This window comes from Fundulus heteroclitus, unplaced genomic scaffold (assembly GCF_011125445.2).
Source record: "Fundulus heteroclitus isolate FHET01 unplaced genomic scaffold, MU-UCD_Fhet_4.1 scaffold_313, whole genome shotgun sequence".
Classification (NCBI taxonomy): Eukaryota; Metazoa; Chordata; class Actinopteri; order Cyprinodontiformes; family Fundulidae; genus Fundulus; species Fundulus heteroclitus.
The window spans coordinates 1-24,044 of NW_023396723.1; the positions used below are offsets into that span (position 1 = coordinate 1).

At 41.9% G+C, this 24,044-nt stretch overlaps 1 long non-coding RNA gene across 1 annotated transcript; it reads left to right on the top strand.

Annotated features, from left to right (window-relative positions):
• The first annotated feature begins 13,571 nt into the window (after window positions 1–13,571).
• Window positions 13,572–14,431, top strand: LOC118559537. The gene is made up of 3 exons (XR_004928919.1): window positions 13,572–13,667; window positions 13,765–14,268; window positions 14,342–14,431. It is a non-coding gene; the product is annotated as an uncharacterized LOC118559537 (long non-coding RNA).
• The last annotated feature ends 9,613 nt before the right edge of the window (window positions 14,432–24,044 follow it).

The following is a 24,044-nucleotide window of genomic DNA, read 5'->3' on the forward strand; positions in this document are numbered from 1 at the left end:
CCAAAATTACTTATTTAGGTGTCAGAATGCGGAACAATTAGGTTCCCCACAAGGTTGTAAGTAGTGTTGCCACACACCTTAGCTGTTGGACAGCTCCATCTGTTTTAGCGCCCAAATCGTCTGAATCATGTTAAATATGAATTTCACTCAGTTTAAACAGTGTTGTGCTGTTAATAATGACCGGGCAAAAAAGAATGTTCATTTGCAGCATTTATCTGGCATCCAATTTCTGCCTTTCTGAGCTGTGAGAAGTGAATTTATCACCATTACATTCTTTCAGTGGCCTGTTGCATTAGAGCAGCAAAAAAGACTTATTTAGGTGTCAGAAGGACCAAATTAGGTCTCCCCACAAGGTGTAAGCGTTGTTTTCAACACATCTGAGTTTTGTTGACTGTTCTCTTCTGTTTTTAGCGCCCAAATCGTCTGATGATCATCTGTTAAATATGAACTTTACTGAGGTTAAAAAGTGTTCTGCTGTCTAATAGAACGGGCACATAAGAATGTTCATTGCAGGCATATTTGGCATTCAAATTTCTACCTTTCTGAGCCGCTCTTTGTGAGAAGTTGAATTCATAACCATTACATTCTTTGAGTGACCTTTTGCATTAGAGTAGCCAAAATGACTTATTTAGGTGTCAGAAGGACCAAATTAGGTCTCCCTACAAGGTGTAAGCAGTGTTTCCACACACCTTAGCTGTTGGACAGCACCCATCTGTTTTAGCGCCCAAATCGTCTGAATCATGTTAAATATGAATTTCACTCAGTTTAAACAGCGTTCTGCTGTTAATAATGACCGGGCAAAAAGAATGTTCATTTGCAGCATATCTGGCATCAAATTTCTGCCTTTCTGAGCTGTGAGAAGTGAATTATAACCATTACATTCTTTCAGTGGCCTTTTGCATTAGAGCAGCAAAAAAGACTTATTTAGGTGTCAGAAGGACCAAATTAGGTCTCCCCACAAGGTGTAAGCGTTGTTTCCACACATCTGAGTTTGTTGACTGTTCTCTTCTGTTTTAGCGCCCAAATGGTCTGAATCATGTTAAATATGAACTTTACTGAGTTTAAAAAGTGTTCTGCTGTTACTAATGACGGGCATGTAGAATGTTAATTTGCAGCATATTTGGCATCAAATGTCTGCCTTTCTGAGCTGTGAGAAGTGAATTATAACCATTACATTCTTTGAGTGGCCTTTTGCATTAGAGTAGTCAAAATGACTTATTTAGGTGTCGGAAGGACCAATTAGGTCTCCCCACAAGGTGTAATTAGTGTTTCCACACACCTTAGCTGATTTGACAGCTCCCATCTGTTTTAGCGCCCAAATCGTCTGAATCATGTTTAAATATGAATTTCACTCAGTTTTTAAAAAAACCCCCCAGTGTTCTGCTGTTAATAATGACCGGGCATGTTAGAATGTTAATTTGCAGCATATTGGCATCAAATTTTTTTTTTTTTTTGCCTTCTGAGGACCTGTGAGAAGTGAATTATAACCATTACATTCTTTCAGTGGACTTTTGCATTAGAGCAGCAAAAAATAACTTATTTAGGATGTCAGAAGAACCAAATTAGGGTCTCCCCACAAGGTGTAAGCAGTGTTTCCACACATCTGAGTTTGTAGACTGCTCTCTTCTGTTTTAGCGCCCAAATCGTCTGAATCATGTTATATATGAATTTTACTGAGTTTAAACAGTGTTCTGCTGTTAATAATGACCGGGCAAAAAGAATGTTCATTTGCAGCATATCTGGCATCAAATTTCTGCTTTTCTGAGCTGTGAGAAGTGAATTATAACCATTACATTCTTTGAGTGGTCTTTTGCATTAGAGCAGCAAAAATGACTTATTTAGGTGTCAGAAGGAACAAATTAGCTCTCCCCACAAGGTGTAAGCAGTGTTTCCACACACATTAGCTGTTGGACAGCTCCCATCTGTTTTAGTGCCCAAATCGTCTGAATCATGTTAAATATAAATTTCACTGAGTTTAAACAGTGATTTACTGTTACTAATGACCGGGCACATATAATGTTCATTTGCAGCATATCTGGCATCAAATTTCTGGCTTTCTGAGCTGTGAGAAGTGAATTATAACCATTACATTCTTTGAGTGGCCTTCTGCATTAGAGCAGCAAAAATGACTGATATATGTGTAAGAAGGACCAAATTAGATCTCCCCACAAGGTTTAAGCATTGTTTCCACACACCTTATTTTATTCACTGCTCTCCTGTGTTTTAGCGCCCAAAATCGTCTGAATCATGTTGAATACGAATTTCATTGAGTTTAAACAGTGTTCTGCTGTTACTAATTACCGGGCACATAGAATGTTCATTTGCAGCATATTTGGCATCAAATTTCTGTCTTTTTGAGCTGTGAGAAGTGAATTATAACCATTACATTCTTTGAGTGGTCTTTTGCATTAGAGCAGCCAAAATGACTTATTTAGGTGTCAGAAGGACCAAATTAGGTCTCCCCACAAGGTGTAAGCAGTGTTTCCACACAACTTAGTTTATTGACTGCTAACTTCTGTTTAGCGCCCAAACCGTCTGAATCATGTAAATATGAATTTCACTGAGTTTAAACAGTGTTCTGCTGTTACTAATGACCGGAAACATTGAATGTTCATTTGCAGCATATTTGGCATCAAATCTCTTGCATTCTGAGCTGTGAGAAGTGAATTATAACCTTTACATTCTTTGAGTGGCCTTCTGCATTAGAGATGCAAAAATGAATTATATATGTGTAAGGAGGACCAAATTAGATCTCCCCACAAGGTTGAAGCATTGTTTCAACACAACTTAGTTTATTGACTGCTATCTTCTGTTTTAGCGCCCAAACCGTCTGAATCATGTTAAATTTGAATTTCAATGAGTTTAAACAGTGTTCTGCTGTTACTAATGACCGGGCACATAGAATGTTCATTTGCAGCATATTTGGCATCAAATGTCTGCCTTTCTGAGCTGTGAGAAGTGAATTATAACCATTACATACTTTGAGTTGCCTTTTGCATTAGAGTAGCCAAAATCACTTATTTAGGTGTCAGAAGGACCAAATTAGGTCTCCCCACAAGGTTTAATAATTGTTTCCACACACCTGAGTTTGTTGACTGCTTTCTTCTGTTTTAGCGCCCAAACCGTCTGAATCATGTTAAATATGAATTTCAGTGAGTTTAAACAGTGTTCTGCTGTTACTAATGACCAGGCACATTGAATGTTCATTTGCAGCATATCTGGCATCAAATTTCTGCCTTTCTGAGCTGTGAGAAGTGAATTATAACCATTACATTCTTTGAGTGGTCTTTTGCATTAGAGCAGCAAAAATGACTTATTTAGGTGTCAAAAGGAACAAATTAGCTCTCCCCACAAGGTGTAAGCAGTGTTTCCACACACATTAGCTGTTGGACAGCTCCCATCTGTTTTAGTGCCCAAATCGTCTGAATCATGTTAAATATGAATTTCACTGAGTTTGAACAGTGTTCTGCTGTTACTAATGACCGGGAACATAAAATGTTCATTTGCAGCATATTTGGCTTCAAATTTATGCCTTTCTGAGCTGTGAGAAGTGAATTATAACCATTACATTCTTTGAGTGGCCTTTTGCATTAGAGATGCAAAAATGAATTATATATGTATAACGAGGACCAAATTAGATCTCCCCACAAGGTTTAAGCATTGTTTCCACACAACTGAGTTTATTGACTGCTATCTTCTGTTTTAGCGCCCAAACCGTCTGAATCATGTTAAATATGAATTTCAGTGAGTTTAAACAGTGTTCTGCTGTTACTAATGACCAGGCACATAGAATGTTCATTTGCAGCATATTTGGCATCAAATTTTTGCCTTTCTGGGCTGTGAGAAGTGAATTATAACCATTACATTCTTTGAGTGGCCTTTTGCATTAGAGCAGCCAAAATGACTTATTTAGGTGTCAGAAGGACCAAATTAGGTCTCCCCACAAGGTGTAAGCAGTGTTTCCACACAACTTAGTTTATTGACTGCTAACTTCTGTTTTAGCGCCCAAACCGTCTGAATCATGTTAAATATGAATTTCACTGAGTTTAAACAGTGTTCTGCTGTTACTAATGACCGGAAACATTGAATGTTCATTTGCAGCATATTTGGCATCAAATCTCTTGCATTCTGAGCTGTGAGAAGTGAATTATAACCTTTACATTCTTTGAGTGGCCTTCTGCATCAGAGATGCAAAAATGAATTATATATGTGTAAGGAGGACCAAATTAGATCTCCCCACAAGGTTGAAGCATTGTTTCAACACAACTTAGTTTATTGACTGCTATCTTCTGTTTTAGCGCCCAAACCGTCTGAATCATGTTAAAAATGAATTTCAGTGAGTTTAAACAGTGTTCTGCTGTTACTAATGACCGGGCACATAGAATGTTCATTTGCAGCATATCTGGCATCAAATTTCTGCTTTTCTGAGCTGTGAGAAGTGAATTATAACCATTACATTCTTTGAGTGGTCTTTTGCTTTAGAGCAGCAAAAATGACTTATTTAGGTGTCAGAAGGAACAAATTAGCTCTCCCCACAAGGTGTAAGCAGTGTTTCCACACACATTAGCTGTTGGACAGCTCCCATCTGTTTTAGTGCCCAAATCGTCTGAATCATGTTAAATATAAATTTCACTGAGTTTAAACAGTGATTTACTGTTACTAATGACCGGGCACATATAATGTTCATTTGCAGCATATCTGGCATCAAATTTCTGGCTTTCTGAGCTGTGAGAAGTGAATTATAACCATTACATTCTTTGAGTGGCCTTCTGCATTAGAGCAGCAAAAATGACTGATATATGTGTAAGAAGGACCAAATTAGATCTCCCCAAAAGGTTTAAGCATTGTTTCCACACACCTTATTTTATTCACTGCTCTCCTGTGTTTTAGCGCCCAAAATCGTCTGAATCATGTTGAATACGAATTTCATTGAGTTTAAACAGTGTTCTGCTGTTACTAATTACCGGGCACATAGAATGTTCATTTGCAGCATATTTGGCATCAAATTTCTGTCTTTTTGAGCTGTGAGAAGTGAATTATAACCATTACATTCTTTGAGTGGTCTTTTGCATTAGAGCAGCCAAAATGACTTATTTAGGTGTCAGAAGGACCAAATTAGGTCTCCCCACAAGGTGTAAGCAGTGTTTCCACACAACTTAGTTTATTGACTGCTAACTTCTGTTTTAGCGCCCAAACCGTCTGAATCATGTTAAATATGAATTTCACTGAGTTTAAACAGTGTTCTGCTGTTACTAATGACCGGAAACATTGAATGTTCATTTGCAGCATATTTGGCATCAAATCTCTTGCATTCTGAGCTGTGAGAAGTGAATTATAACCTTTACATTCTTTGAGTGGCCTTCTGCATTAGAGATGCAAAAATGAATTATATATGTGTAAGGAGGACCAAATTAGATCTCCCCACAAGGTTGAAGCATTGTTTCAACACAACTTAGTTTATTGACTGCTATCTTCTGTTTTAGCGCCCAAACCGTCTGAATCATGTTAAACATGAATTTCAGTGAGTTTAAACAGTGTTCTGCTGTTACTAATGACCGGGCACATAGAATGTTCATTTGCAGCATATCTGGCATCAAATTTCTGCTTTTCTGAGCTGTGAGAAGTGAATTATAACCATTACATTCTTTGAGTGGTCTTTTGCATTAGAGCAGCAAAAATGACTTATTTAGGTGTCAGAAGGAACAAATTAGCTCTCCCCACAAGGTGTAAGCAGTGTTTCCACACACATTAGCTGTTGGACAGCTCCCATCTGTTTTAGTGCCCAAATCGTCTGAATCATGTTAAATATAAATTTCACTGAGTTTAAACAGTGATTTACTGTTACTAATGACCGGGCACATATAATGTTCATTTGCAGCATATCTGGCATCAAATTTCTGGCTTTCTGAGCTGTGAGAAGTGAATTATAACCATTACATTCTTTGAGTGGCCTTCTGCATTAGAGCAGCAAAAATGACTGATATATGTGTAAGAAGGACCAAATTAGATCTCCCCACAAGGTTTAAGCATTGTTTCCACACACCTTATTTTATTCACTGCTCTCCTGTGTTTTAGCGCCCAAAATCGTCTGAATCATGTTGAATACGAATTTCATTGAGTTTAAACATTGTTCTGCTGTTACTAATTACCGGGCACATAGAATGTTCATTTGCAGCATATTTGGCATCAAATTTCTGTCTTTTTGAGCTGTGAGAAGTGAATTATAACCATTACATTCTTTGAGTGGTCTTTTGCATTAGAGCAGCCAAAATGACTTATTTAGGTGTCAGAAGGACCAAATTAGGTCTCCCCACAAGGTGTAAGCAGTGTTTCCACACAACTTAGTTTATTGACTGCTAACTTCTGTTTTAGCGCCCAAACCGTCTGAATCATGTTAAATATGATTTTCACTGAGTTTAAACAGTGTTCTGCTGTTACTAATGACAGGAAACATTGAATGTTCATTTGCAGCATATTTGGCATCAAATCTCTTGCATTCTGAGCTGTGAGAAGTGAATTATAACCTTTACATTCTTTGAGTGGCCTTCTGCATTAGAGATGCAAAAATGAATTATATATGTGTAAGGAGGACCAAATTAGATCTCCCCACAAGGTTGAAGCATTGTTTCAACACAACTTAGTTTATTGACTGCTATCTTCTGTTTTAGCGCCCAAACCGTCTGAATCATGTTAAACATGAATTTCAGTGAGTTTAAACAGTGTTCTGCTGTTACTAATGACCGGGCACATAGAATGTTCATTTGCAGCATATCTGGCATCAAATTTCTGCTTTTCTGAGCTGTGAGAAGTGTATTATAACCATTACATTCTTTGAGTGGTCTTTTGCATTAGAGCAGCAAAAATGACTTATTTAGGTGTCAGAAGGACCAAATTAGGTCTCCCCACAAGGTGTAAGCACTGTTTCCACACACATTAGCTGTTGGACAGCTCCCATCTGTTTTAGTGCCCAAATCGTCTGAATCATGTTAAATATAAATTTCACTGAGTTTACACAGTGATTTACTGTTACTAATGACCGGGCACATATAATGTTCATTTGCAGCATATCTGGCATCAAATTTCTGGCTTTCTGAGCTGTGAGAAGTGAATTATAACCATTACATTCTTTGAGTGGTCTTTTGCATTAGAGCAGCAAAAATGACTTATTTAGGTGTCAGAAGGAACAAATTAGCTCTCCCCACAAGGTGTAAGCAGTGTTTCCACACACATTAGCTGTTGGACAGTTCCCATCTGTTTTAGTGCCCAAATCGTCTGAATCATGTTAAATATAAATTTCACTGAGTTTAAACAGTGATTTACTGTTACTAATGACCGGGCACATATAATGTTCATTTGCAGCATATCTGGCATCAAATTTCTGGCTTTCTGAGCTGTGAGAAGTGAATTATAACCATTACATTCTTTGAGTGGCCTTCTGCATTAGAGCAGCAAAAATGACTGATATATGTGTAAGAAGGACCAAATTAGATCTCCCCACAAGGTTTAAGCATTGTTTCCACACACCTTATTTTATTCACTGCTCTCCTGTGTTTTAGCGCCCAAAATCGTCTGAATCATGTTGAATACGAATTTCATTGAGTTTAAACAGTGTTCTGCTGTTACTAATTACCGGGCACATAGAATGTTCATTTGCAGCATATTTGGCATCAAATTTCTGTCTTTTTGAGCTGTGAGAAGTGAATTATAACCATTACATTCTTTGAGTGGTCTTTTGCATTAGAGCAGCCAAAATGACTTATTTAGGTGTCAGAAGGACCAAATTAGGTCTCCCCACAAGGTTTAAGCAGTGTTTCCACACACCTTTGTTGTTGGAAAGCTCCCTTCTGTTGTAGCGCACAAAACTTCTTAATCATGTTAAATTTTATTTTAAATGGGTTTAAAAAGTTTGCTGCTGTTACTAATGACAGGGCTCATAGAATGTTCAATGGCAGCATATTTGGCTTCCAATTTCTGCTTTTCTGAGTTGTGAGAAGTGAATAAAAACCATAAAATTTTTTAACAGGCCAATTGCATCAGAGCAGCCAAAATGACTTATTTAGGTGTCAGAAGGACCAAATTAGGTCTCCCCACAAGGTGTAAGCAGTGTTTCCACACAACTTAGTTTATTGACTGCTAACTTCTGTTTTAGCGCCCAAACCGTCTGAATCATGTTAAATATGAATTTCACTGAGTTTAAACAGTGTTCTGCTGTTACTAATGACCGGAAACATTGAATGTTCATTTGCAGCATATTTGGCATCAAATCTCTTGCATTCTGAGCTGTGAGAAGTGAATTATAACCTTTACATTCTTTGAGTGGCCTTCTGCATTAGAGATGCAAAAATGAATTATATATGTGTAAGGAGGACCAAATTAGATCTCCCCACAAGGTTGAAGCCATGTTTCAACACAACTTAGTTTATTAACTGCTATCTTCTGTTTTAGCGCCCAAACCGTCTGAATCATGTTAAACATGAATTTCAGTGAGTTTAAACAGTGTTCTGCTGTTACTAATTACCGGGCACATAGAATGTTCATTTGCAGCATATTTGGCATCAAATTTCTGTCTTTTTGAGCTGTGAGAAGTGAATTATAACCATTACATTCTTTGAGTGGTCTTTTGCATTAGAGCAGCAAAAATGACTTATTTAGGTGTCAGAAGGAATAAATTAGCTCTCCCCACAAGGTGTAAGCAGTGTTTCCACACACATTAGCTGTTGGACAGCTCCCATCTGTTTTAGTGCCCAAATTGTCTGAATCATGTTAAATATAAATTTCACTGAGTTTACACAGTGATTTACTGTTACTAATGACCGGGCACATATAATGTTCATTTGCAGCATATCTGGCATCAAATTTCTGGCTTTCTGAGCTGTGAGAAGTGAATTATGACCATTACATTCTTTGAGTGGCCTTCTGCATTAGAGCAGCAAAAATGACTGATATATGTGTAAGAAGGACCAAATTAGATCTCCCCACAAGGTTTAAGCATTGTTTCCACACACCTTATTTTATTCACTGCTCTTCTGTGTTTTAGCGCCCAAAATCGTCTGAATCATGTTGAATACGAATTTCATTGAGTTTAAACAGTGTTCTGCTGTTACTAATTACCGGGCACATAGAATGTTTATTTGCAGCATATTTGGCATCAAATTTCTGTCTTTTTGAGCTGTGAGAAGTGAATTATAACCATTACATTCTTTGAGTGGTCTTTTGCATTAGAGCAGCCAAAATGACTTATTTAGGTGTCAGAAGGACCAAATTAGGTCTCCCCACAAGGTTTAAGCAGTGTTTCCACACACCCTTGTTGTTGGAAAGCTCCCTTCTGTTGTAGCGCACAAAACTTCTTAATCATGTTAAATTTTATTTTAAATGGGTTTAAAAAGTTTGCTGCTGTTACTAATGACAGGGCTCATAGAATGTTCAATGGCAGCATATTTGGCTTCCAATTTCTGCTTTTCTGAGTTGTGAGAAGTGAATAAAAACCATAAAATTTTTTAACAGGCCAATTGCATCAGAGCAGCCAAAATGACTTATTTAGGTGTCAGAAGGACCAAATTAGGTCTCCCCACAAGGTGTAAGCAGTGTTTCCACACAACTTAGTTTATTGACTGCTAACTTCTGTTTTAGCGCCCAAACCGTCGGAATCATGTTAAATATGAATTTCACTGAGTTTAAACAGTGTTCTGCTGTTACTAATGACCGGAAACATTGAATGTTCATTTGCAGCATATTTGGCATCAAATCTCTTGCATTCTGAGCTGTGAGAAGTGAATTATAACCTTTACATTCTTTGAGTGGCCTTCTGCATTAGAGATGCAAAAATGAATTATATATGTGTAAGGAGGACCAAATTAGATCTCCCCACAAGGTTGAAGCATTGTTTCAACACAACTTAGTTTATTGACTGCTATCTTCTGTTTTAGCGCCCAAACCGTCTGAATCATGTTAAACATGAATTTCAGTGAGTTTAAACAGTGTTCTGCTGTTACTAATGACCGGGCACATAGAATGTTCATTTGCAGCATATCTGGCATCAAATTTCTGCTTTTCTGAGCTGTGAGAAGTGAATTATAACCATTACATTCTTTGAGTGGTCTTTTGCATTAGAGCAGCAAAAATGACTTATTTAGGTGTCAGAAGGAACAAATTAGCTCTCCCCACAAGGTGTAAGCAGTGTTTCCACACACATTAGCTGTTGGACAGCTCCCATCTGTTTTAGTGCCCAAATCGTCTGAATCATGTTAAATATAAATTTCACTGAGTTTACACAGTGATTTACTGTTACTAATGACCGGGCACATATAATGTTCATTTGCAGCATATCTGGCATCAAATTTCTGGCTTTCTGAGCTGTGAGAAGTGAATTATAACCATTACATTCTTTGAGTGGCCTTCTGCATTAGAGCAGCAAAAATGACTGATATATGTGTAAGAAGGACCAAATTAGATCTCCCCACAAGGTTTAAGCATTGTTTCCACACACCTTATTTTATTCACTGCTCTCCTGTGTTTTAGCGCCCAAAATCGTCTGAATCATGTTGAATACGAATTTCATTGAGTTTAAACAGTGTTCTGCTGTTACTAATTACCGGGCACATAGAATGTTCATTTGCAGCATATTTGGCATCAAATTTCTGTCTTTTTGAGCTGTGAGAAGTGAATTATAACCATTACATTCTTTGAGTGGTCTTTTGCATTAGAGCAGCCAAAATGACTTATTTAGGTGTCAGAAGGACCAAATTAGGTCTCCCCACAAGGTGTAAGCAGTGTTTCCACACAACTTAGTTTATTGACTGCTAACTTCTGTTTTAGCGCCCAAACCGTCGGAATCATGTTAAATATGAATTTCACTGAGTTTAAACAGTGTTCTGCTGTTACTAATGACCGGAAACATTGAATGTTCATTTGCAGCATATTTGGCATCAAATCTCTTGCATTCTGAGCTGTGAGAAGTGAATTATAACCTTTACATTCTTTGAGTGGCCTTCTGCATTAGAGATGCAAAAATGAATTATATATGTGTAAGGAGGACCAAATTAGATCTCCCCACAAGGTTGAAGCATTGTTTCAACACAACTTAGTTTATTGACTGCTATCTTCTGTTTTAGCGCCCAAACCGTCTGAATCATGTTAAACATGAATTTCAGTGAGTTTAAACAGTGTTCTGCTGTTACTAATGACCGGGCACATAGAATGTTCATTTGCAGCATATCTGGCATCAAATTTCTGCTTTTCTGAGCTGTGAGAAGTGAATTATAACCATTACATTCTTTGAGTGGTCTTTTGCATTAGAGCAGCAAAAATGACTTATTTAGGTGTCAGAAGGAACAAATTAGCTCTCCCCACAAGGTGTAAGCAGTGTTTCCACACACATTAGCTGTTGGACAGCTCCCATCTGTTTTAGTGCCCAAATCGTCTGAATCATGTTAAATATAAATTTCACTGAGTTTACACAGTGATTTACTGTTACTAATGACCGGGCACATATAATGTTCATTTGCAGCATATCTGGCATCAAATTTCTGGCTTTCTGAGCTGTGAGAAGTGAATTATAACCATTACATTCTTTGAGTGGCCTTCTGCATTAGAGCAGCAAAAATGACTGATATATGTGTAAGAAGGACCAAATTAGATCTCCCCACAAGGTTTAAGCATTGTTTCCACACACCTTATTTTATTCACTGCTCTCCTGTGTTTTAGCGCCCAAAATCGTCTGAATCATGTTGAATACGAATTTCATTGAGTTTAAACAGTGTTCTGCTGTTACTAATTACCGGGCACATAGAATGTTCATTTGCAGCATATTTGGCATCAAATTTCTGTCTTTTTGAGCTGTGAGAAGTGAATTATAACCATTACATTCTTTGAGTGGTCTTTTGCATTAGAGCAGCCAAAATGACTTATTTAGGTGTCAGAAGGACCAAATTAGGTCTCCCCACAAGGTGTAAGCAGTGTTTCCACACAACTTAGTTTATTGACTGCTAACTTCTGTTTTAGCGCCCAAACCGTCGGAATCATGTTAAATATGAATTTCACTGAGTTTAAACAGTGTTCTGCTGTTACTAATGACCGGAAACATTGAATGTTCATTTGCAGCATATTTGGCATCAAATCTCTTGCATTCTGAGCTGTGAGAAGTGAATTATAACCTTTACATTCTTTGAGTGGCCTTCTGCATTAGAGATGCAAAAATGAATTATATATGTGTAAGGAGGACCAAATTAGATCTCCCCACAAGGTTGAAGCATTGTTTCAACACAACTTAGTTTATTGACTGCTATCTTCTGTTTTAGCGCCCAAACCGTCTGAATCATGTTAAACATGAATTTCAGTGAGTTTAAACAGTGTTCTGCTGTTACTAATGACCGGGCACATAGAATGTTCATTTGCAGCATATCTGGCATCAAATTTCTGCTTTTCTGAGCTGTGAGAAGTGAATTATAACCATTACATTCTTTGAGTGGTCTTTTGCATTAGAGCAGCAAAAATGACTTATTTAGGTGTCAGAAGGAACAAATTAGCTCTCCCCACAAGGTGTAAGCAGTGTTTCCACACACATTAGCTGTTGGACAGCTCCCATCTGTTTTAGTGCCCAAATCGTCTGAATCATGTTAAATATAAATTTCACTGAGTTTACACAGTGATTTACTGTTACTAATGACCGGGCACATATAATGTTCATTTGCAGCATATCTGGCATCAAATTTCTGGCTTTCTGAGCTGTGAGAAGTGAATTATAACCATTACATTCTTTGAGTGGCCTTCTGCATTAGAGCAGCAAAAATGACTGATATATGTGTAAGAAGGACCAAATTAGATCTCCCCACAAGGTTTAAGCATTGTTTCCACACACCTTATTTTATTCACTGCTCTCCTGTGTTTTAGCGCCCAAAATCGTCTGAATCATGTTGAATACGAATTTCATTGAGTTTAAACAGTGTTCTGCTGTTACTAATTACCGGGCACATAGAATGTTCATTTGCAGCATATTTGGCATCAAATTTCTGTCTTTTTGAGCTGTGAGAAGTGAATTATAACCATTACATTCTTTGAGTGGCCTTCTGCATTAGAGCAGCCAAAATGACTTATTTAGGTGTCAGAAGGACCAAATTAGGTCTCCCCACAAGGTTTAAGCAGTGTTTCCACACACCCTTGTTGTTGGAAAGCTCCCTTCTGTTGTAGCGCACAAAACTTCTTAATCATGTTAAATTTTATTTTAAATGGGTTTAAAAAGTTTGCTGCTGTTACTAATGACCGGGCTCATAGAATGTTCAATGGCAGCATATTTGGCTTCCAATTTCTGCTTTTCTGAGTTGTGAGAAGTGAATAAAAACCATAAAAAATTTTAACAGGCCAATTGCATCAGAGCAGCCAAAATGACTTATTTAGGTGTCAGAAGGACTAAATTAGGTCTCCCCACAAGGTTTAAGCAGTGTTTCCACCCACCCTAGTTGTTGGACAGCTCCCTTCTGTTGTAGCGCACAAAACGTCTGAGTCATTGTCAGGGCTCAGCAGGCAGAGCCATGCAGCCTTGCCGGCTCTACGCTCTCCTTTGCTCACAGGTGACAGCAGTTGACTGGTGGGCGGGACTGACACACCTGAAGCGAGTTCAGCAGCACCTCAGCGCACGGACAGCGGGAGGATGCCAGTGTTACCTTGTCGCGGTATGCCTAAAGGCCATCCACCACCTCCTGAGCTTCAGACCCGTGAGTTTTCGATCCCCGTTTTGGATCTAATCCTTCTCTCGTGTGTTTTCTCCAGTGCTCTCGTGTTTTTGGAACCTTTCTCTCGTGTGACTCTGCGCTGTGAAGACCAGGCTCTCGAATCCACAACCCGCTCAGATTCTGCTCTGGCGACCGTCCCCTCAAACTCACTTGGTGGTACCAAGTTAGGAGCGAGTTCTCCCTTCCCGGATTCACCCTGGTCACCCCCGGACTCTCCTGGTTCCTCCCGCTGTTCCTTCCGGATCAGGACGCTGTGAAGACCAGGCTCTCGAATCCACAACCCGCTCAGATTCTGCTCTGGCGACCGTCCCCTCAAACTCACTTGGTGGTACCAAGTTAGGAGCGAGTTCTCCCTTCCCGGATTCACCCTGGTCACCCCCGGACTCTCCTGGTTCCTCCCGCTGTTCCTTCCGGATCCCTGGACCCGCCGGCGCTGCTGGGACCCTGCCCAACCTCCGTTCACCGGTCACTCTGTCATCTGTGCCTCAACCATCAGCTGAGCCCATCTCCCTCCCCCCGGTTTAGTTCCTAGAGATCCGTGGTAAGCGTACGTATTTAGTTGTACTTCCCTTTATCCTTATACTCTGTTAACCGTTTTCCCCTTTACCACACAGATCCCGTGTACCTGCCCGAGTCGGTCCCTGCGTGTTCCCGGTCTTGAGACCCTTCCCGAATCCTTTCGCTAAGATCAATAAAAACTGTTAAAACTGCTTCCTGTTTGCCGGTGTTCTCTGCATGTGGGTCAGACATCTTAAACCAAACATGACAGTGATGGTAAATTTGAATTTCAGAAGGACCAAATTAGGTCTCCCCACAAGGTTTAAGCAGTGTTTCCACACACATTTGTTTTTTGACTGCTCTCTTCTTTTTTAGCGCACAAATCGTCTGAATCATGTTAAATTTGAATTTCACTGGGTTTTCACAAGTGTTCTGTTGTTACTAATGACCAGGCTAATAGAATGTTCATTTGCAGCATATTTGGATTCCAATTTCTGCCTTTTTGAGTTGTGAGAAGTGAATTATAACCATTAAATTTTTTAACAGGCCAACTGCATTACAGCAGCCAAAATTACTTATTTAGGTGTCAGAAGGACCAAATTAGGTCTCCCCACAAGGTTTAAGCAGTGTTTCCACACATCTGAGTTTGTTGACTGCTCTCTTCTGTTTTAGCGCCCAAAGCCCAAATAGTCTGAATCATGTTAAATTTTAATTTCACTGGGTTTAAACAGTCTGCTGCCGTTTCTAATGACCAGGCTCATAGAATGATCTTTGGCAGCAATTCCTTTCCAACTTAAAAGTTGGAAAATTACTACATTTCCACAATAAGCATTTAATCCCCTTCTCAGAATCAGCAGTTTACAGATACCATTTACAGCTATATTAGTTCTTATTTTGGAAAGGAACAGTATGAAATACAACACTCAAATTCACTATGTGTTATCAAACACACAAAGTAGGCATACACCATACTGTACTACCATTATCTTCAGCCAAACAGTTTCACAATGACACAATGGGTTTTACAACAGAACAGAAACAGAACAGAATTTTAAAATATGAAGAAAATCATCAAGGCAAGGCAAGGCAAGGCAAATTTATTTATATAGCACAATTCAGTACAAGACAATACAAAGTGCTTTACATGATTAAGATATACCAAAATAATAAAATGTAGATAGAAAATAGAATAAAAGCAAGTAGGGATAGAATGTAGTAACAAAAAAGAACATTAAAAACAGTAAAACTGTTTAACTAGAACAGTCAAAGGCAATTTTAAACAGATGTGTTTTTAATCTTGATTTAAAAGAACTCAGGCTTTCCGCACTTTTACAGTTTTCTGGAAGTTTGTTCCAGATAAACGGAGCATAGGAACTAAATGCTGCTTCTCCATGTTTAGTTCTGGTTCTAGGTATGTGGAGTAGACTGGAGCCAGAAGACCTTAGTGGTCTGGAGGGTTGATACACTGATAACAAGTCTGTGATGTATTTAGGTGCTAAGCCATTTAAGGATTTATAGACTAACAGAAGTATTTTAAAGTCTATTCTCTGAGATACAGGGAGCCAGTGTAAGGACTTTAGAACTGTGGTTATGTGCTCTACTTTCTTAGTCTTAGTGAGGACGCGGGCAGCAGCGTTCTGGATCAGCTGCAGCGATCTGATCCACTTTTTAGGCAGGCCTGTGAAAACACCGTTGCAGTAATCAATTCTACTAAATATAAACGCATGGATTAGTTTTTCCAGATCCTGCTGAGACATCAGTCCTTTAATCCTAGAAATGTTCTTCAGGTGATAGAAAGCTGACCTTGTAATTGTCTTTAGATGCTTTTGAAGGTTCAGGTCTGAGTCCATCACTACTCCCAGATTTCGGGCCTGATTGGTGGTTTTTAGCTGAAGCGACTGAAGCTGTGTGCTAACTTTTGATCTTTCCTCTATTGGTCCAAATATTATTACTTCAGTTTTGTTTTTATTCAATTGGAGAAAATTTTGGCACATCCATGCATTGATTTCTTCTAGGCATTTACTCAGTGCCTGAATTGGTTCATAGTCACCTGGTGACATGGTGATGTAGAGCTGTGTGTCGTCTGCATAGTTATGGTAGCTGATGTTATTTTTTATTATCTGGGATAGAGGGAGCATGTAGATATTGAATAGGAGGGGACCCAGGATGGACCCTTGGGGAACCCCACATGTGATTTTTGTCGTCTGGGATGTAAAGTTACCTACTGATACAAAAAAGTCCCTGTCCTTTAAGTAGGATTTAAACCAGTTGAGAGCTGTACCAGAAAGGCCGACCCAGTTCTCCAGGCGTTCTAACATCAGCTGACAAAATTCTGTACATGCTACAATGTTCACACTACCTTCCAAAATCCTTCTACTCTCTTCAAAACAAATAGCCTGACATTCAAACTCACTCACCACCTGACAAAATGTCTCTCTCTCTCTCTCTGTATGGGTGTGTGTGTGTTTGAGAGAGAGAGAGAGAGAGTTTAACAATACATTTATTAAAAGATTTAAAAAGTTACACAACTACCACAAACAACCATCAGTAAGACACGATTTACAAAATCCAAATTATCCTAGCATACTTCCAAAGACAAGTTCTTCATTTACAAGCTAACACAGAACATTTTTGTAGCACCATATTCTGGAAAAACTTTCTAGGTCTTTCATCATCCAATAATAATTAAAATCTATTTTCAAACGAGCTTTCAACATCTTTACAAACATGAACACATCATCCACAGCTTTCTCTATTCTGTTTTTTCTGCTCATATAAATAGCCATCTTTGCTCTTCCAAGAATAAAATTAAAAATCTGGCATTTAATTTTAGTCTTGTGAGAGTATCTGTACCCCAAAATGAACATTTGTTAAGAAAAAAACTCTCCATATAGTCCAAACAAATTTTCTAACATTGCAAATACTGGCACCAAACGAGAGCACTCCATAAAACAATGAAACACAGTTTCACGATTAGTGCAAAATGGCTAACATCAGAGTTAATAATAGAAATAAAAGCATTCACAGCCACAATGCCATGTCAAATCCTCCACTGTAAGTCAGCTGCTCGTTTGATTAATGGTGGTTTGTACAGCGCTCTCCACTCAGGTCCAACATTGTCACTAAGACCTAAGTGAGCTCTCCATGGAGTGTCAGTTCTGCCATTTAATTTGTCCCTCTGCAGAATCTTAACAAAAATTTTATACATTATTTTACTGTTCACGTCTTTAAAAATCTCAGAAGAGATCTCACTCTTTTTTTTATTTATTTTTTTCCCCAGTGTCCTGTCTAGCAATGTGGCAATAAGAATTGATATCTTAATGCCAAATAGAGCTCGACAGATTTTACTTTCACAAGTGGAGCAAACAGCTTTCGCCATAATGCTCCGCTTGATTTGTGCGTGTAAATAGCTTTATTGTGATTCCTGCAGGGAGAATTTCAAATTATATGGACACTACAATGGGAAAGTAGGAGAGTAAAAGAAAAACAAGAAGAGAAAAAAAAGAAAGAAGAGGTGAAAGAAAGAAGAGATAAAAGGAAGAGAATGATAAAACGTCCTCTGTCTGCTCCATCACCTGGAAAGAGACACAAAAAGAACAGCACAACCAACAGACATAAAGCAACAGATACAATCGTGTAACACCTTGATACCATTGCTAAATCATATGTATTATTATTTAAGCTGACATGTGTAATGTGATACCTAAAAAAGAAAGTAAAAGAAAGTAAATAAATAAATTATAGCCTTTCTGTATATAAGTGAACATTTAATACCTGGGACCCAGCACCTGTGGGAGTTTGTGAGAGTGCACTAGTTTAGGTGAAAATTTATCCAGAAGGAAATAGTTCGATAGTGATTGTGGAGAACCGAAGACCCACCTTCCCCGAGCACAGAGGCAGGAGTCAGGGGACCCGTAACCCCGGACTCCCAAAGGGGCCCCCAAAGCAGTGTGCCTGAGAGGGGCCTTCACAGGAAATCTGCAACTCCCCCCCCCCCTAGGAAAGAGGAGAGACGACCCCGAGGAAATCCCCCAGCCACCGCAATGCCGACACCCCCAAGAGCCGCGGGGACGAGCCCGTGGGCTCTGCCGGCAGCCGGTCGCGCTGAAGTGGTCCTGACCATGGGCCCTGGGCCCATGACCATGGGCCCAGGGCCCATGGTCATGGGCCCACAAGGGCCCATGTGGGCCCATGGGCCCATGTGGGCCCATGGGCCCACAAGGGCCCATGTGGCCACAAGGGCCCATGTGGCCACAAGGGCCCACATGGGCCCTTGTGGGCCCATGTGGGCCCATGGGCCCACAAGGGCCCATGTGGGCCCATGGGCCCATGACCATGGGCCCATTTGTGGGCCCATGGTCATGGGCCCACAAATGGGCCCACATGGGCCCACTTGTGGGCCCATGGTCATGGGCCCACAAGTGGTCCTGACCATGGGCGCCCCTGGGGGCCAGAGGCCCCAGGGGCGCCCCGCCCCCGCGGCAGGGGCCCCGGCCACCCCCCGGGGGGCCAGGCCCCGCGAAGCCACCGCCGGGAATGGGCCGGCGCCCACCCGGGAACCCGCCCCAAACCCGAGGACCGTCAACGTGGCAGAGGGCCAAGGCGCCTGCCAACGCAGTGGAGGAGGGCAGGGCGTGGGGGGATGGGCTCCGCACCTATCGGAGACTTGAGATGATCTTGGGAGAGGGAGCGGACCGAACCCGAACCTGGGAAAAAAAAACAAAAACAAAAAAACTCATTCACACCATCCCTCCCTTGTGCCCCACTCGCCACACACAGACACAAAAAAAAAAAGGACGCTGTACACACATTCCCACATAGCATTCACATCCAACAATCCCAAGTGGGGGGGGGTCACCACAATTCAACAATATGACTGCCTGTGCCCGACCCCCGGCCCCGCCCCCGGACCAAACGCCCCCCGGACCAGGCCCCCCAAAGAGGGGGGGCCGACACGACCCATACGGGCCACCCGACCAGAACCCCCCCTCACCCACTATATACCTAATAAACCCCCTCCCACCCCGACCTTACCCTAGCCACCCCTGCCCCCCATCCCTTCCTGGGGAGAGCAGAGGCGTCAGCCCCAGACCCGGTAAGCCGCTGGCTAGCCGCAGCAGCCCCCGCCAAGACCCCGGACCCAGTGGCCCACACCTCCTCCAGGCCCCAGACTCCGTGCCGCGATCGGAGATTGGGGGTGTGCAAAAGACCCCCGATCCTCCCTACGCCCGCTCAGATGTTGTGTTGTTGCATGTTGATCTCAGGTGTGTTTAAAACTGGGAGCACCGAAGGGGGTGCACGGCACAGCCCACCCCCCCTCCGGAAGGAAGCTGGTGCCAGCGCCCCCCCTCTAAGCAACTACCCAGAACCCTCAATGTCTAATTGCGAGAGGGGGTGAAGGGAGCCGCCCGAGGCGAGGCTCACACAACATAAGCCCCCCCCCCAGACGTCTTCCCCCCACTGCCCCATATCGTGGCCTACATGAATGTGTGTTGTGAAAATGTTTGGAGTGAAAGTGTCTAAAATGCATGATAAAATTGGGGAGAGGGACGTCACCAAAAGGTGGCAACCTCCAGTAACGCCCTCTCCCCAAGGACCTACATGTGTGGCGGCGTGATGGAGCAGGCAGAGGGAGGAGTCCGGGGATGGGGAGCAAAGGACTGGGGAGCCAACCCAGGGAGCCAGCTCCCCTACTGACTCCAATAGGCACCCCCGCTCCCCGAAAGCTCCACCCGGAGAAAGGGGCCCCTCCAGCGGCACCACCATAGCCCGGGGGCCGGGGAGAGGCCGCAGGGCCCGCCAGCCAACCACCCACCAGGACCAACACCTCTACCTCCCCCAGCCCACCCCCCAAGCGTACTGTATTTAACCCCCCCCCAAAAAAAATTTAATAATAATAATATATATATATATATATATATATATATTATATATATATATATATATATATATATATATATATATATATATATATATATATATATATATATAAATAAATAAAAAAATAAGTTAATAAGATGGGGGACCCTGGCCAGCCAGCCCACACGAGCCATCCCAAACCCCACCCCCCAGGTGAAAACCGCACCGGGAGACTACACGAACCAGGACCGGGACAGGGGGCCGGACACAAGCCCACCAGAACGTCCACCAAACACCCCCCACCCCACCCGTAGATTTAACCCCTCCCCAACACTAACATTCAAACATCTCACCATACATTCGACTCTAGACTTCCAGGCTGGGTAAGTCACTACTCCCCCTCCCTGCCCTCCCCCCACTAGTAGAATGCCAACCCAAAGAAGGGGAAGAGCATCTGCCCTGAGATGTTAATGACCATGCCCCCCTACCAGCTCAACAGACCCCGAGGCCCCTCAGCGCACCAGAGGCCCCGTGCAGGGGCGGACACCCGGGCGCACCCCGGCCCAGACCCCAAGCGGCACACCCCCCGGAACCGGAACCCCCGAGGCCCCGGTTCCGGTTTTTAAAGGTTCCGGTTCCGGTTTTTAAAGAGAGGGGTTCCGGTTTTTAAAGAGATCTCACTCTTTAAAAACGGTCCAACGCAGTTCTTAAAATCGGGGGAAATGTTTAGTGAAGGGAAAACATCATTCTCAGTAGGTTCAACAGAGCCATTACAATAATGATGCAACAAAGTCCGCTCACTACCCGTGAGGGCTTCTCTCCATTTAAAATCACCTCCAACAAATAAATATTCCTCACTGCTACATTTCTCAATGACCTTATTCAAAGAATCTAGAAATAAGACCCTCTCCACTCCCACAACAGGAGCATATATAGTAATACACCATTGTAACTTTCTCACACACTGCTCTTATTTTCAACAGACGGCCTTTAATGACCTCCTCAGATTCCACCGACTGAGGAATAAAGTTTTTAGCAAAGAGAACTCCAACCCCACCACTGTTACTGGTCTTATGACTTAAAAAGGATTCACCAGTCCATTCTCCAGTCAGCCTCATTATCAGCAGTACTGTGTGTTTCTTGTATAAAAATAATATCTAACTTTTTAAGAGAGCACAACTTGAAAAGAGAAGCTCTTTTCGCATCATCTTTTGCCCCATTTAGGTTCAAGCTGCCTATACGAATATCTCCCATAGCATAAAAAAGTAGAAGTGAAACAGAAACTAAAGACCAAAAAAGAAAAAAAGAAAGATTCTTAATGTTATTCATCATCTTCTAACTGCTTTTTGACCTTTTGCACGAGTTTTTTAATACGGTAGATTTCCACAAGGGACTAGACACGACGGGTTTGATCTGTGAGACATGGAAGGTTGGGTGCACACGGGAGTGGGACGGGAGACGAAGACGAACAGTGGTGGGACTGATGACTGAGGTGATCTCATAAGGGCCGGTGAATCGGGGAGACAACTTTCGTGCGGCTGCTCGGGAGGGGAGGTCTCGGGTGGACAGACTCGGGTGGTAGGTGGGGGCTGGGACCCGCCTCTGGTCAGCGAATCGGCGATTCTGCTCAGCAGTTTCTTGAAGGGCTTGGTTGGCTTGAGTCCAGATTTGACGGTAACGGGTGATGTGGTCTTGCACAGAAGGAACAGTGATCTGATTGTTGTCCTCGGGAAGGAGTGGGGGTTGGTAACCATGGGAGAGTTGCTGTTTTAACCACAATCAGATGTACAGGAAAGCTAACCCAGACGGGGCAGAAAGCTGTGAAATTCTGAGGAAATCTGCTCAATCGGACTGCCACCGGTTCAGAGAACGTGCTCAGACCAGGCCTCCATTCCCTCCCCACGCTGTGATTAGCCACATCATGCTGCAGGGCTAAACGCTAGCCTACCAAGAAGAAACCAACAACTTCCTCCTTCAACGCTCCTTCCGTGAATGGCCAAACTGAACAGAACTGAAAAGGGCAGGTTTGGGCAGCGGTCTGAGGGTGAAGAAAAAGGTTTATTGGGAAAATGTTTGTAAACCATGGTGTTTAGAACAAAGAGCTAACCGGTAGCTCTCGCTAGCCAAACTGCTATTAGCCTTGCTAACATCCGGTTTCGGACCCCTAAAAAGGAGTCCGTTTTAAAGCATAAAGCGTAACTGTTCTGCTCTGCTATCCTCCGATGGTGTTATAAGCCTTATTCCCGCATCAATATGGTATATTAATGCCGGTTTTCAAGGCAATTTCGGCAACTTTATGTCATAACCTCTTAGCTACCGAGTAGCTGCAGCGACCCCATGCGCTCGGAGGGAGAATCGCATTAACAAACTCGGTCGTAAGGGTTTAAATGATTTTACAGGACAAACCGGTCCTCAAAATATTATTTTAACAAATAATGTTTTGTTCAACTTGGGCTTTGCATTGTGAATGGATTGAAATACATGGCAAATGTTTTAACTCCATTCCATGTTTTTGTTAATCAGATCTGCAGTGAACCAGGAGTCACTGAAGTATTCTGATTATGATCAACCACTTTTGTTTGTCTTTTGTTTGTTTTGCATGTAAATAGTTCCTTAGCTTAGCTTCTTTTTATCTTCATTTTGCTTAGTAGTTTAGTTAAGTTACACTAGCCTAGTAGAGAGGATTTATTAATCGAAATATTGTGTTAATTCAGGTAAACAGCATTACATAGTGATGTTATCTGGATGTTCATTTTATTTCTGTTATTAAATTCTTGAACTTGAAAAGAAGCTGTCACTCCTTTATTCTATGTGTGTGCAGGTTTTGCTGTTAAAAGATCGCTAGTGCTCGAATTCATCCCTTTCAACCGTTGTCTTGATATCAGCTTAAGAGCTGATCATCACCAGACAATACTTAACAGACAGAGAGTTATTCATGAAACATTAAATAACTTTTAACAGTGTATAATTGCACAACAGTAATTTCTCTCCACCGGGGACAAACGCCTGGAGAAGAAGGCGCACGGATGAAGCTTCTGGTCTGCATCGGATACCTGGGACAGAACGGCCCCCACACCGGTGTCGGAGGCGTCGATCTCAACAATGTACTGCTTCGAAGAGTCTGGGTAGATGAGAATGGGTGCCTGGGAGAACCAGTTCTTGAGGTTGACAAAGGCTGAGTGTGCGTCGGGAGACCAGGTAAATGGAATCTTGGTGGACGTGAGTGCATGAAGGGGGGCGGCGATCTGACTGTACCCTTCTGCAAAAATTGGCAAAGCCCAGGAAGCGCTGGAGGTCTTTTCTGGACCCGGGTTCGGGCCAGTCGAGGACTGCACGGATCTTCTCGGGGTCAGATTGCACTTGACCCCCCTCCAGGATGAGTCCGAGGAAGGTAACGGAGGGTTTGTGAAACTCACATTTCTCTGCCTTGACGAAGAGCTTGTTCTCGAGGAGGCGTTGGAGGACTAATCGGACGTGCTTGTAATGTTCGGAGGGGTCACAGGAGTAAATCAGGATGTCATCTAGATAGACGAAGACGAAGACGTTGAGGAAATCTCGCAGGACATCGTTGACCAGGGCTTGGAAAACGGCGGGGGCATTGCACAGGCCGAACGGCATGACCTTGTACTCAAAGTGTCCGAGTGGAGTCTTGAATGCTGTCTTCCATTCATCTCCCCGGCGGATCCGCACCAAGTGGTAAGCATTACGTAAGTCCAGCTTAGTAAAAATGGTGGCTGATTGTACTGGTTCTAACGCGGAGGAGAGGTGATGGCGTTTAAACCACGGTAATCTATGCAGGGCCTAAGGGAACCATCCTTTTTGCCCACAAAGAAAAACCCTGCCCCTAGTGGAGAAGAGGAGGTGCGTATAAGCCCCGCGGCTAGGGACTCGTTAATATATTTTTCTAATACCTGGCGTTCGCTCCGGGAAATGTTGTACAGGCGACTGGACGGCAACGGG